The following is a 15,228-nucleotide window of genomic DNA, read 5'->3' on the forward strand; positions in this document are numbered from 1 at the left end:
CCGCGAGCGGCAGGGGTGGGGGGCCCGAGCAGCCACAAGTTCCACCCCGCGCGGCACACGCGTCCCGGCGTTGTTTCGTTGTTTACTGAGCACCTACTAGGTGCCTGGTGCAGCGGGGCACGCGCCGCCAAAGTGACTCTGGCTGGATCTGTCCCCAAAGGGCTCAGAGGGGGATCCCTGGGTGGCGCAGCGGTTTGGCGCCTACCTTTGGCCCAGGGCGCGATCCTGGAGACCCGGGATCGAATCCCACATCGGGCTCCCTGCATGGAGCCTGCTTCTCCCTCTGCCTGTGTCTCTGCCTCTCTCTCTCTCTCTCTCACTGTGTGCCTATCATAAATAAATAAAAAAAAAATTCAAAGGGCTCAGAGGGTCAGGCACAGGTTCACCTTACACACGTCGGCCCTTTGGATCCTATAAAGTGGTGGTTGTGATTGGCTTCCTTTCCCAGAAGAAAGATGGGGAGCTTGCGCATGGCTTCAACCTGTAAAGGGCAGAATTGTGAATTCAGACCCAGCGGCTGGCCCCAAAGCTCCCGGGGGGGCGGAGGGGGGGAATGGGAGTCTTAAAAGACTTTCAGCCACCCCTGGTTAAATCCCCAATATGGTCATTTCTTCTTTTTAAGGACAGTTAAACCTCATTAGGCCAAAATAAATAAAATAAAATCAGGGGAGAGAGGGGAGCATAAACATTGTAGCCCATTAAACTCAAATGGTGTTTTCTGACTAGCTTATCAGCCACAAAGCCTGGATTTTTTTAATAGTTTTTTTTTTTAAGATTTTATCTATTTATTCATAGAGAGGCAGAGACACAGGCAGAGGGAGAAGCAGGCTCCATGCAGGGAGCCCGACGTGGGACTCGATCCCGGGTCTCGAGGATCACACCCCGGGCTGCAGGCGGCGCTAAACCGCTGCGCCACCGGGGCTGCCCAAGCCTGGATTTCTGAGCATCTGACGTCAGTTTACCACTCCAGCCTCATCTAGTATTCAGGGCACTCAGGCTAAATTCTACCACTTCGGCCTTTGCATGGACTGTTCCCTCCACCAGAACTCTTCCTTTTCTGCTTGGCCTGACTACTTCCTCTTTTCCGTGCCTCAATTTAAATGTCACTTCCTCGAAGAAACCTTCCTTAAGTCCCCTTTAGCCCCACACTACTCTATGGACTTCTTCCATCAAAGTGTGTGTTCATTCATTTAATAAATATTTACTGAGCGCTTACTGTGTGCTGAGTCCTGTATGCCGGATGTGGTGTGGGGGCTGATGTGTTCTGGTACTCTGAATCCATGGCTTCCTCCTTAGCCTCTTGCTCTGGACCTAGGTGGGACCAGCAGGACTGGGTAATTAAATCTATCACAAAGGCAGCCTCCTGCCTGCCACATCCTCCGGACTGGTGGAACCTGACTGAGTCGGGCGGGTCTGAGTTTTAAGACTGGGTCATGGACAAGAAGCCACAGGGATGGGGCAAAGGAATATTTTTGAGGCCACTGGTGACCGTCTTGTAAAGCCAACATCTGTCAGAGCTGCTGGAATCCATCCAGAGTTAAGGACAATCTCCCTGGCTTGGACTGGAGCATCTTTCTCTAAGATGTTGGCCATCTCATCATTCAGATTTCAAGAGTTGCTTTTGACATGCTTCATGGAATGTTCTCAGAGCTTCAGGGACAAGGTTCTCATCGAAGAGCAAATTAATCAGGATTCTCATAGATCATAATTAACCAAACATGGTGATTTGGAAGATCTACCTGAAGAAATTAATCCGAACACAACACAGAGTGATATGGCATGAAAAATATGAAAAGAAAGATATTACAACTATGCAGAATAGACTGAAAAGATCTCAAATACATTTAAGCAGCACCAAAGAAAGAGAGAAGAAAGGACAGGCCATATTTGAGATAGTAATGGGGAGAATTTCCAGAGCAGAAAAAAGATATAGTTCTGCAGATTTAGGAATCCTAATATATCCTAAACAAGAAAAATAATAAGAAACCCACATCAAGAAATACCGTAGTGAGGGACGCATGGGTGGCTCGGCAGTTGAGCGCCTGCCTTGGCTCAGGGTGTGATCTCCCGTCCTGGCATCGAGTTCCACATCGGGCTCCCCATGGGGAGCCTGCTTCTCCCTCTGCCTGTGTCTCTGCCTCTCTGTGTGTGTCTCTCATGAATAGATAAATAAATTTTTTAAAAAATAGGGACTGTATCCTATTTAAAAAAAAGAAATATTGTAGTGAAACTACAGAATACTAAAAACAGTGAAAAAATCTTAAAAGCAGCTAGAGATCTTTTTTAATTTTTATTTTATTTGTTTATTTTTTTAAAAGACATCCTAGGCATCCTTTTTTTTAAGCTTTTATTTATTTATTCATAGAGACAGAGAGAGAGAGAGAGAGAGAGAGAGAGAGAGAGAGGCAGAGACACAGGCAGAGGGAGAAGCAGGCTCCATGCAGGGAGCCCGATGTCGGACTTGATCCCAGGTCTCCAGGATCACGCCCCGGGCTGCAGGCGGTGCTAAACCGCTGTGCCACTGGGGCTGCCCCTAGAGATCTTTTTTTAAAGATTTTATTTATTTATTCACGAGAGACACACAGAGAGAGAGAGACAGAGAGAGAGAGAGAGAGAGAGAGAGAAAGGCAGAGACACAGGCAGAGGGAGAAGCAGGCTCCATACAGGGAGCCTGATGTGGGACTCGATCCCGGGACTCCAGGACCACACTCTGAGCTGAAGGCAGGTGCTGAACCGTTGAGCCACCCAAGCCTCCTGCAGCTAGAGATTTTTAAAAAGGTGCAGATTATTCCCAAAGGAAGGAATTAGATTGTCAGCAAATTTCTGAATGGCAACATAGGAAGCTAAAAAATGTTGAATAGTATCTCCAAAGACCCGAGAATCGGATCCTCAGCCTTTCAAGAATGAGAGTGACAGATGGACAAAGTGAATTTACAACTGGACGATCTAACTGAACAACTGAACTTCTTTTTTTTTTTTTAAGATTTTATTTATTTATTCATGAGAGACACACACAGAGAGAGAGGCAGACACAGGTAGAGGGAGAAGCAGGCTCCATGCAGGGAGACCAGTGCGGGGCTCGATCCCTAGTTTCCAGGATCATGCCCTGGGCCGAAGGCGGCGCTAAACTGCTGAGCCACTCGGGCTGCCCCTAACTGAACTTCTAAGATATATACCTCAGAAAGAAGAAAAATGACCCAATTAAGAACTTCAGGGAAAAGAGGAATAGTGAGTGAAGAAATTGGTAAATACAGTGAACCTAAACAAAATTGTCAGTACAAGACAATAATGATTACAACAATAGTACATAAACCATAGGTTTAAACAAGATCAGAACTAAAAATACAGGACAAAAATAAATTAGGAACAAGGTGGTCAAAATTAAAGTGTTCCAATAACTTTGCATTTGGGGTGGGAAGGGAATTAAGATATTAACTTTGGTCTTTGTTAATTAGGTGTGGTACAATCTCAATGGTATTCACTAAAATAATACAAATAAAATCTATAACTTTCAAATCAGTAGAAGGTGGGAAGTGACATAAGCCAATAAAATACTCAAGTGCTTATGAAACCCAAAGACATGTAGAAAAAGTGAGACTTCCTTAAAAAAGATAGTAAAATAAATAAGTCCAGATATACTAATAATCATAGTCATTTAACTAAACTCATCAGTTGAAAGTCAGAAATTGTCAAATTGGATGTTAAAAGGATATAAGAGGGGATCCCTGGGTGGCGCAGCGGTTTGGCGCCTGCCTTTGGCCCAGGGCACGATCCTGGAGACCCGGGATCGAGTCCCACATCGGGCTCCCGGTGCATGGAGCCTGCTTCTCCCTCTGCCTGTGTCTCTGCCTCTCTCTCTCTCTCTCTCTGTGACTATCATAAATAAATAAAAAATTAAAAAAAAACTAAAAGGATATAAGAGGTACTGTTTCAAGAGGTACTCCTAAAACAGGAATTTGGGAAGTAAAAGTATGGAAAATGATATACCTCAAAAATTGTATCCAAAAGGGAAGTGGTGTAGCTATGTTAATATTATATAACAGACTAACACAAATCATTGAGGATGGAGAGGATCACTACATAATGATAACAAGTTTGATTTGCCAGCAAATTATATCAGTTGTCAACTATAGAAAACGTACATCTTATAATTATTAGAGAAATTGGTAAAATAGTCAAAGGAAAACATTAAGCCTGATGGTTCTAAAAGTCTAAACTTTCAAGGAATAGATCATAATACTCTCTCATAAGCCCTTCTGGAAAATAGAATAAGGGAGAGCACATCAACTCTATGCTGCCGATCTAAATTCCATACCAAGAAGATCAGGCCAATATTACTCCTAAATTGCTCAAAAACATGGAAGTGAAAACCCTTAATAAAATATTAGTACATTGAGACCAGCAATATATAAAAAGGATAATGCATCATTCCGAAGACAGTTTTATCCCAGGAACGTCAGGGTAGTTTAACATTAGGAAATATGTTCTTGTAGCTAACCACATCAATATATTAAAGAGGAACTAGAAGATCAACTCAATGGTTGCAAAATTTTAAAATTCAACAGTTCCTCATAGTAATAACTCACAGAAAACTGTGAGTTAAGGACGAGAACTTCCTTAATCAGTTAGAAGGCAATGACCAAAAGCCCCAAGCAAATATCATTCTCAATAATAAAAGTTAGAAAGGCCATTCAAAATAAAAAATGGTTCCAATCAAAATCCCAACAGGGCTTTTCAAGGAAGACGATGAGTTGATTATAAAATTTATGTGGAAGGGGTGCCTGGGTGGCTCAGTTGGTTGAGCATTTGACTTGATTTTGGCTCAGGTCATGATCTCAGGATCCTCAAGCCCTGCATCGGGCTCCCTGCTGAGTGGGGAGCCTCTTTCAGGATTGTCTCTTTCCCTCTGCTCCTCTCTGCCACTTGCTTCTCTCTCAGTAAAATACATAAATAAATCTTAAAAAAAAAAAGATTTTATATGGAAGAGCAAAAGAAAAGTAAAAACATTTCCAGCAAAGAAGAAAAAGTAGATATCAAGATTTGTTATAAAAGCATGATTATTAGGACAGTGTGTATTCACTTAGGGACAGATAAAAACACTAATGAAACAATAAAAATCATAGGGAAACGTGGCTTATGAGGGAAGTAACATTTCAGATCACTGGGGAAAGGAGGGCTAATTCAGTAAATGTGTTAGGACACTTGATTATTCACATAGAAAAGCATGGAATTTAACAACCCACCCCCTCCAAATTGATTCAGGATAGATTAAAGACTTTAATATCAGAGGCAAATCTAAACTTTCAGAAGGACAACATAGGGGAATATATCTAGGGTCTTGCCAGCATTTGGATCCATGAGGCTGCCTTTAATCTAGTAGGTATAAAGGGTATCTCGTTGGGATCTTAATCTTCATGTCTATCATGGATGGGCTTGAGTAACTTTTCATATAGTTATTTGTCATTGTGTTTCTGTGTCTGTGAAATGATACCTGTTCATGTCATTTCCCAAATTCCTAATTGTCGTGTCTTAATTATTTGTAGTTATGTGGGGTGCAAAGATCTTCTAGTTTGTGGCTTATCTCTTCACTTTTTTTAAGTGCTTTTGGGAAATCGTCAACTTTAATTTAGTCAAATTATCCTCCGTGCTTTGTGTTTTTTATGTCCTGTTTAAGAAATCCTTTCCTACCTCACCTAAACCACGTTGATTGAGATCAGGGGAGATCTAGCACCCCAAGGACACTGGGGATACAGGTACCAAACTGGGACTAATAGGTGGGCTGGCAAAAATCACAGCAAGCAGTACAGATGAGCAAACACCAGCCCTAAGTGTTTGAGTCATCGGAACACCTCTCAGATGAAGATGGTGGGTCCAGCTCTACCACTTACTAGCTATCTGCCTGTGAAACCTGAGTTTCTTCATCTTTAAGTAGGAGGTGACGATGAGCAACTGATGATGGGACCAACCTCATGGAGCTGCAGACAAGATCAAGCTGAATAATGTGTTTACAGATTAGCCCTGCACCTGGCACCAAAGAAGCATGCATAATATCAGCTATCAGCAGCATCGCTGTTCATACACCAAGCATTTACTGGCTCGCCCTGTTCTTAGAGGGGCCTAAAAACCGTCTTTGAATAGTCAAAGATCGGCCAGGGAAGAGAGATTATGAAGACCCCAGCATGAGCCAGGAATCAATGGGTGAAGGTTACCAGCATGTATGTGTGTGTGAATGTAGTGCATAGTTCTTGCCAAGAAAACATACATTTCTCCAAGATCCTCCCAGGCTTCATTTCAACATCCGTATCACTCGTGACACTGTACTGAGACCTCTTCCTCTTAGTGTCTCTCCTGGGCCTTTAAACTTCCCACTGGGTAGCCACTGTGACATGAACATTTTAATGAAACTTTCAAAGATGTGTGTCACATTATACCATCTAAATCATAATGCTCCCTTACCCGTCTGATCTATCAAAAAAGTTAATACTTCTTCACTTGTTCTTGTCTCTTCTCTGAGCTGCTGAAGTCATGTGCGGAGCCAGATCGTACAACTGCGTGGATGGATTAGAGTCTGGTCACCCTTCAAGCAGGGGTCCCGATGCCCTAATTGGGGTTCTGGGGACTGGAGGTACTGGGTTCCCTGGGGAACTGGGGCCAGGAGCAAGAATACCAAGTTTAGTCATCTCTTCCCAGTGGCACACAAGTGGCTGGGAACAGACCAAAAAGCTAGAAGCTGGATGAACAATGGGAAGGATGAAGCTAGGGGGAGAAGGCAGTTGTGGGGAATAGACTCCTGCTCCTTTTTGTCAGTTCTCAAGTGGATTATTCTCAAGACATAGGATGAGCAGATGTTAATTAGTAGGTGGTGTACATTTCTTCATTGCCTACTTTGTACCGGGAATTGTGATTTTCATGCATTATATCATTTGTTTTCCTCTTCACAACAGCTGTGGAGTGTGGATGTTATGACTTCCACCATTTAACAGACAAGAAGATTGGGCTCGAGATTACATAACTTGCTCATGTAGCCAGTGAGTGATGGAGCAGAGACAGACATGTTTCCTGAATCTGTGCTCTTAGCCACTGTACTCAATGAATACCTCCTATATATAAGACTTGTACAAGACTTCTATTTTGCAGGCTGCCATGGAGACTCCACCAAAGTCTTGAATGATAGAATGGGCATTGGTAGAAGCTCAGGAAATTGCTACTGAGGGTCTTTTTCTAAAGAAATCCACTGCATTTGAGTGATGGCAGCTCTCCACTGTTATGGCTACATGTGAGCACAGCCTGGCTGGATGTGAGTGGGTCTCCATGGAAACATAACTTTCACTGGCTACTGCTTCCAGAGTAGTCAGCTTAAATCTCTGAGAATTCATCTCAAATATAGTTTCAAGACTTTATCTGCACCACATTTTACACATGAGACTCTGAGGCAGTGCAGAGTAACGCTTGGGAATACAGGATTTGCTGCTCTCTGGCAGACCTGAGTCTTCCATTTACCAAGTGTACATTTCTGACAAGTGGCTTACTTTCTCTGGGTCCCAGTTTAGACCTCTATAAAATAGGAGTAATACAGTACTTACTTCATAAATTTGTTTTGATCATCACTAAATTCTTAAAATTAGGTGTTGGCTGTTACTATTTCTTTCCCATTTACCCATTTTCTTTCTGCTGCCTCTGTTCCCAAGTAAACTAGGGTAACTGATTCATCCCAGTTTGCTCAAGACTTTGTCTTTGCATAAAAAGTGCCTCTTCAGTTTTGGGCAAACCAGGATGCTTGGTCACCCTTCCTGACTCTCCAGTCAAAGAAGTCATAATGTTCCCCATAAAATAGTGTCCAATGGGGCTCAAGAAGGTTTGAGTCCCAAGAATTTACACTAGTCATTCATATTCATAGTAGTTTTTTGGCCATTGGATATAGAATGAAGGCTCAGAGGCACAGAAAATGACTGAAATAAAAGGCAAATCCAAATAACAATCTAATTTTGAGTCCCTGCGGTGGTTGGGTGACTCAGTGGGTGGCTCAGTGGTTGAGCATTTGCCTTTGGCTCAGATCATGATCCTGGGGTCCTAGGATCAATTCCTGCATCAGGCTTCCTGCAGGGAGCCTGCTTCTCCCTCCACCTATGTCTCTGCCTCTCTGTGTCTCTCATGAGTAAATAAATAAAATCTTTAAAAAAAAATTTTTTTTTTAGTCCCAAAGAGCAGGAGCTGCCTTATGATCTCTGTGTCTCCCTCCACATTTAGTAGGTTATCTGTTAAGTGAGTGCATAACCAATCCCCTGAAACACCCATGATGCAAAATGATCCCCATATCCAGGCAGGGGGCTCCTTGTGCCAACAAATCTCCAGGGCTGATCTCTTAAGATTGTGGTATGTTATGAATGACACCAGCATGCATCTAACTCTGGTTCTGGGATGATTTTGGAGCAGGCTCAGCCTATGCAGGAGAAATCTCATCCCACAGTGGGACTCCTGCCTCAAGAATCATTCATGAGTCACTGTTTGGTTAAGGATTGACACCCACTCACAGCTGCGCTCTTTGCCCTGTCTTTGGGACTGATATAGTTATCAATGGATTTGTAATTAATTGTCCAATGATTGATGACCCAAGAGGGATATCTGCCCCGGGAGAACACCATACAACCTACTGAGGCCTCCTACTCACAGCATGGGGTATCTCCCAAGTTCTCATGCTCCTTATGTGTGGGGTAGGCAGGAGAGCTCAGAATATGGGGAGAAAACATCCCTGCTTGCTGGGAGTCTAGGGGATGGGACATGGATTGTTCTCAGTGTTCTGAGCTGGAATACTATCAGGGCCTTGTCACTGCTACATGCCAGAGAAGAAATGATATGGGGGGGACTAACCAGGTATTTGTACTCTGGCGTCAAACAGTCCTGATGTGCCTCTTGATAGCTGTGAGACTTGGTTCAAGTGACACCCGCTCTGACTTTGTAATTGAAGAGAAGATGTGTAATATGGGGTCTACAACAGCTCAATACCCATAGCTGTTGCTACTGATTTATGACTGTGACCCAACATAAGCACCCCATGCAAGGAGAGAACAGTGCCCAAATCAACAAATCCAGAAGGGAGTGTCAAACAGCAAGCACTAAATAAATGTCAGCAACTCTTATTAAGAGCTTTTAAATCATCATCTACTTCCTGTGTCTGAGTCATTCAGCTTCCCTGTGAATACCAGGAGAGGCTTATTTAAGAACTTCTGTGAAACACGTAAGTAATATTCCCACTCAAACTGCATCACCTGAATCTAATCATGAGGAAGTCCCAGACAAACCCAAACTGAGGGAGATTAAGCAAAATAGCCTGTACACTTCAAAAATATCAAGGATATGAAAGACAAAGGCTGAGGAACCACTCGGATTAGAGGGGATTCAAGGACACAGGACTGCTAAGTACAATGCGTAAGCATAGATTGGATACTGCACCAGAAAGAGATAACTGCTTTAAAGGACATTATGAGAGTAATTGGTAAAATCTGAATAAACTCTGTAGATTAGGTAATAATATTATATCATTGCTAAACCTTCTGGTTTTGATAATTGTCCTGTGGCTCTATAGGCAAATTATTTGTCCTTGGGAAATCACTAGGAAGTATTTAGGGATAAGGGGTCCTAAGGCCTCCAACTTACTCTTGAGCAATTCAGGAAAAAAAAATCTGTATGTATGAAAACTTATGAAAAAACAAATGTGCATAAATGTTCATGGGTGAATCTGGGTGAAGGGTATATGTGAGTTTTTGAACTATTTTTGCAACTTTTAAAAAAGATTTTTATTTATTTATTCATGAGAGACACACAGAGAGAGAGAGAGAGAGAGAGAGAGAGAGAGAGAGAGGCAGAGGGAGAAGCAGGCTCCATGCAGGGAGCCGGACATGGAACTCAATCCCGGGACTCCGGTATTAACCTCCCGGTCGAAGGCAGGCGCTAAACCACTGAGCCACCCAGGGATTCCCAATTTTTGCAACTTTTAAGCACATTTGAAGTGATGTAAAAATAATAATTAAATCATAATTAAATAAAATGAAGAAATTACCAAACCCTAGGAAAAAAAGAAGAATAGTGCAGTCAGGCAAGCAGTCAGCTCCCTGCTCCAGTACCACCAGTCAGCAGCTGCGAGAAGCCTTCCACCTCCGGGTCCTGTTTCCTCACTGTCCCCTCTCCTGGTCAGCCTGGAGAGGCCAGCTGTATACCAACAGGCAGCTTTAGAATCGGCCACAGAGGCAGGGACAAGGGCCAGGCTCGTTTGCCCATGTGGTAAGGAGAGAAAGGCAATGGATCCAGCACAGTGTGGTGGCCAGGGGGAAGGGGTGAGGTGAGGGGTGCTCCAATGGCATCATCTGGCCTGCCTGCAGCCTTTTAACCTAGGTATCTCATGAAGGGCAGGGTGAAAAGCCCTGTGGTGCCCGAAAGAGTGTTCTAGCGCTGAGATGCTGCTCTATCCCAGGAAGAAGGGGAACTTGGCTCCCCAGGAGAGGGGTGGTGCTCACTATCAGCCAGAAGAGGGCGCTCTCCTCTCCCGCATCTTCCTGGACATCCATGCTCACAGATCTGCAGATCTCAGGGGGCCAGATTAGGTTCAGGTGAAAGAAGCAGGAGTGTGAAAGTGAGGGTTGGCTTCTGTCTTCGTTTAAGATGTGATACTTTGTTCATTATGGATGCTTTGCATTAATTTTTATTAATTACTCAAGATTAATCAATTATTGAAAATATTGCATTAAAATATTATTGATCTTGATTAGTGAGTTCTTTGTCACCTCCTTAAATGTTCCACCTGAGGCCAGTGCCTCATTTGCCTCCTCCTAGTCCCACTCTGGCGGGTTGAACCTCTTCATCGCAACACCACCAGCTCAGAGTTTGCAATTGGTCAGATGAGGTCTAGAATTAATGGGCCTTCTCGTACCATAAAGAAAGGGCTGGCTAAGAGAATTAATCCTGAAAACCTGAATTCCTGCCTTGAATGTCACTTTACAGTCATTAAAGTGGCTGGGGCCTGACATCATTATCCCCAAGTCTCAATTTTCTCATCTGCAAAATGGGGATCACAATCCCTTCTTTGCACAGTTCTTTCTGAAGGCAGTATATCACCCAACTGAGATGTTCTGAGGGCCAGATACTGTGCTAAGTCTGCCCTTTATTTACAAACTCACAAAATGGTCACAGCTTTACCATGTAAGAGCTATTATTATTGCCACTTTTGAGGATGAGGAAATGAACACAGAGAGCTTTAGCTACTTGGCCAAGGTAGAACAGCCAGTAACTAGAAGTCCGTATGCTTTAACCTTCACACCAACGGGGATAGGGGGTTGTGGGGGTCTGGTAGTGGTTTCCATCCCAGTGGAGACATTTGGCAATGTCTGGAGATATTTTTGGTTGTCATAACTAAGAGGGTGCTACTAGCATCCAGTGGGTGAAGGCCAAGAATGCTGCTAACCATCATGCAATGCATGGGGCAGCCCCCCCAACACAGAATTATCTAGACCAGAATGTCAGTAGTGCTGAGATGGAGAAGCCTGCTCCCTGCTCTACTCCTGAGTTCGGGGAGCTATATGAGAATTTAGCCCTCGGGGCTCCCTGAAAGGCAGATGCTATGTGGAGGTGGTTGCTATATTTCTTTTGTCTCAGTGGCCTGGATTCGCTTGGTTATCCAGGGACCTGAGTTCCCCTGGCTCTGTGTCCTCACACAATGGTTGAGAAGACAGGCTCTGGAGTCAGAGCACCTATCGTGCTTTCAACAACGAGTGATCAAACACCCACTGTGTGCTGGTCTTGTCCCAGGCCGTGCAGACACATACGTGTCCCTGTCCCAACAGAGACAGACATCCAACACCGCACAGCTCATACATAATCATACACTGTGATACATACCATGAAGCAAAAGACAGGCCCCATGGAAGAGAATAAAAGGGAAGACACTGATGGGCTAGGGGTTCCAGAAAGGCTTCTCTGAGAAGGTGACATTAAAACTGAGACCTGGGTGGCTCAGTGGTTGCGCTTTTGGCTCAGGTAATGATCCTGGGGTCCTGAGATTGAGTCCTGCATCAGGCTCCCCACAGAGAGTCTGCTTCTCCCTCTGCCTATGTCTCTGCCTCTCTCTGTGTCTTTCATGAATAAATAAAATAAATAAAAATCTTCAAAAAGAAACTGAGACCTGGGGGTGGAAGAAAGGAAGAGCACTGCAAGTGGAGGGAACAGCTGTGCAAAGCCCCTGAGGTGGGCACTGAAAACTGCTCAGTATCAGGGGAGGCCAGTGCAGAAGGAAGAAGGGAAAGGAGTAATGTTATTTTGAAGAGATGAGTCGGTAGAGGCCACGGGAAGGAGCCTGGTCGTTATGTCAAATGAAAGGCCTTTGAAGGGTTCTGATCAGAGCAGTGACACCCCGAGGCCCGTCTTCAGAACACTACCTGCATGAGGTCCAGGCACAGCCCGGTGTGGAAGATGCTATGTGAGGCCAAAACCCAGAGCCTGCTTCATCATCTGGAAACCACCACACAAAGGCGAGGTTTGTCTCGATTAAGCAACCTTCAGTCAGGCACTTCCCTTGATGGTTGGGGCGAGGGAAACTGGCTCTGAACCGTGATAGCCAGAGCAATTTGCATACATTACAAGATTATTGCTACGGCTCATTTGTTACTAGACGAAAAATGACATCAGTCACTGGAGACACCTGTTCAGGTCATGAGGCTTGTCCCCCCAGCCAGTGGGGGGATTTTCCCATAAAGCTTTTGTTTCTTCTTCTACTTTTGCTACTTTCTTATTCCTACTCAGCCAGTGCACTTTCACTACCCCTGAATTCTCCAGATCTGAGGTGTCCTTTGGCCCCCCTTGACTCCCATCCCACCAGGGTCCATGGTGGATGGCTGTGGCTCCCAGTGACGATTGGGACCACGTGTCTGGACTCCCACTTCTCATTTCTGCCCATTCATATGACATGAAGGGAGCTTATCAGTAGGGGCTTAGTGAGGTTTTGAGGGGACCTGGCCATCCCTGTCTGTTGGGATGGGATTTCCCAAGGTGGACATTCCTCCAGACATTGAATGGAGTTTTACGAAGAAAACAGTTCTATGGACAATAAAGTCCGGATACCCTGTTTCAACACACTGAAGCAGCTTGCTTTATTGCAGAACTTTTCAGAACATCTAACATGCTAATGTGCTTTATAAAGCTCCAGGGAGTAATATATATTTATCCTTTTCTTGAGGAGCATTTTACAGAGTAGTGTCTGGAAGTACATGCCCCAGGTCATCCATAGCTGCCAAGTGGCAGAAGGAAGGACACTTCAAAGTGATCATTGTGGGTCAGGCCAGCGTCTGCCTTTCCTTCCTGGCTCTGGACTCCAGGGTCCTGGAAGGAATAGTCTCAAACCCCCAATTCCCAACACAGGATGAAAGAGTGGGGGTTTCTCCTTTCCTTGAGCCTGCAGTACACAGTCTCGCGTCTCCGACCTCTCCGAGTTATCAGTGACTCCTGGAGCCGGTTGAAAGCCATGCTTGGCTCAACTGTACAAAGACAGAAAACATGTTGGCTGGGGCATTGTTTAATCTGCTTTAAATAATGGAAAGCTTTTCAGTACTTTTATCTTTCTTTTTAATTACTAAGCAAATACCTATTTTGGAAAAATGAACAAATGAAAAAAATCAAACAATACCCAAATGTATAACAGTAAAAAGCCAATGTCTCCTTTGGCCTCCTCCCTCTGCCTGGCCTGCAGCATTTGTTTGCTACGTTGGGTTTGGCAGATGAGAAGGCTGGTCTGCAGTCGGAGGGCCTGGGTTCAGCCCCAGCTGAGATGGGCTAGCTGTTCGTCCTTGCGAGCAAACCTCAGTTGGCTCATCCATAAAGTGGAGGGCCTGGGGGAGTACTGAGTGATGGGAAATACAGAGACCGCTCAATAAAGCTCTTGCTCCTAGTGGACTTCAGTTAAATGTGAGGCTTAGTATTTTTTTTTTAAGATTTTATTTATTTATTCATGAGAGACACACAGAGAGAGAGGCAGAGACACAAGTGGAGGGAGAAGCAGGCTCCATGCGGGGAGCCTGATGTAGGTAGGACTCGATCCCAGGATCCCAGGATTACGACCTGAACTGAAGGCAGATGCTCAACCACTGAGCCACCCCGGTGCCCTGTCTATACGCAGAAGCTACTATACAGAGATTTATTTTTCAAGTTAATATTCAGATGATGAAAGTTAAAGATTCAAAAACAGATTAGTCAACTCATCCTACAGGTTAACCTTTTTTTTTTTTTTTAAGATTTTAGTTTTAAGTAATCTCTATACCCAACGTGGGACTCAAACCCACAACCCCAAGATCAAGAGTCGCATGTATCACAGACTAAGCCAGCCAGGCATCCCCAGGTTGGCTTATTTTTGACACTGGGAACTAAACCCTATTCCAGGACTGGGATAGGATCATAACTGCCGTAGAAAATGTCATGCTTTTAAGTTCAGCTTATAAAAATCCTTTTTATAAATTCAGGCGGGATTGTCAGATAAAACAGAGGATAGGATGTCCGATGAAATTTGAATTATCTAAGAGTCAAATTTACCTGGGGGTGCCTGGGCGGCTCAGTTGATTAAGCATCTGCCTCTTGATTTTGGCTCAGGTCATGATCTCAGGGTCCTGGGATTAAGCCCTGAGTTAGGCTCTGTCCTCAGCAGAGAGTTGGCTTGAGATTCTCCCTCCCCCTCCCTCTGCTCTCTCTTTCTCAAATAAATAAATAAATCTTAAAAAAAAAAAGTTTACCTAGTGCTCTGTATTTTTATTCGCTAAATCCAGCCAACCCTACATTCAGCAAACTGAAAGATTTACTTTTAAGGGGTTATAGACCCATTTGTAAACACTTTAAACTTCTTTTTGTTTTTTTAATATTTTATTTATTTATTCATGAGAGATACAGAGAGAGGCAGAGACACAGGCAGAGGGAGAGGCAGGCTCCATGCAGGGAGCCTGATGCAGGACCTGATCCCTGGACTCCAGGATCACGCCCTGGGCTGCTAAACCACTGAGCCACCCAGGCTGCCCTAAACTTCTTTTATACATTTAATAGACCCCATTTCCTAGTAAACTTTAGTTGTCTGAACTAATCAAAAAGCAACATTTTAAAATACTAAGTAATTCTTTTATCTTTTTTTTATACAATTTTTAAAAGTAATCTGTGTACCCATCGTGGAGCTTGAACCCACCACCTTGAGATCAAGAGTCCCAC

General features: G+C 44.1%; 1 protein-coding gene across 1 annotated transcript in view; it reads right to left on the minus strand.

Annotated features, from left to right (window-relative positions):
- ABHD6 (abhydrolase domain containing 6, acylglycerol lipase) overlaps window positions 1-1,235 on the minus strand; it is a 46,687-nt gene extending 45,452 nt beyond the window's left edge. Inside the window, exon 1 of the mRNA XM_055343677.1 lies at window positions 1,217-1,235. The gene's annotated coding sequence lies outside the window, so the exon portion shown is untranslated. The remainder of the gene's footprint in view (window positions 1-1,216) is intronic.
- Between the last annotated feature and the right edge of the window lie 13,993 nt (window positions 1,236-15,228).

The sequence above is a fragment of the Nyctereutes procyonoides genome, unplaced genomic scaffold (assembly GCF_905146905.1).
Source record: "Nyctereutes procyonoides isolate TBG_1078 unplaced genomic scaffold, NYPRO_anot_genome, whole genome shotgun sequence".
Lineage (NCBI taxonomy): Eukaryota > Metazoa > Chordata > Mammalia > Carnivora > Canidae > Nyctereutes > Nyctereutes procyonoides.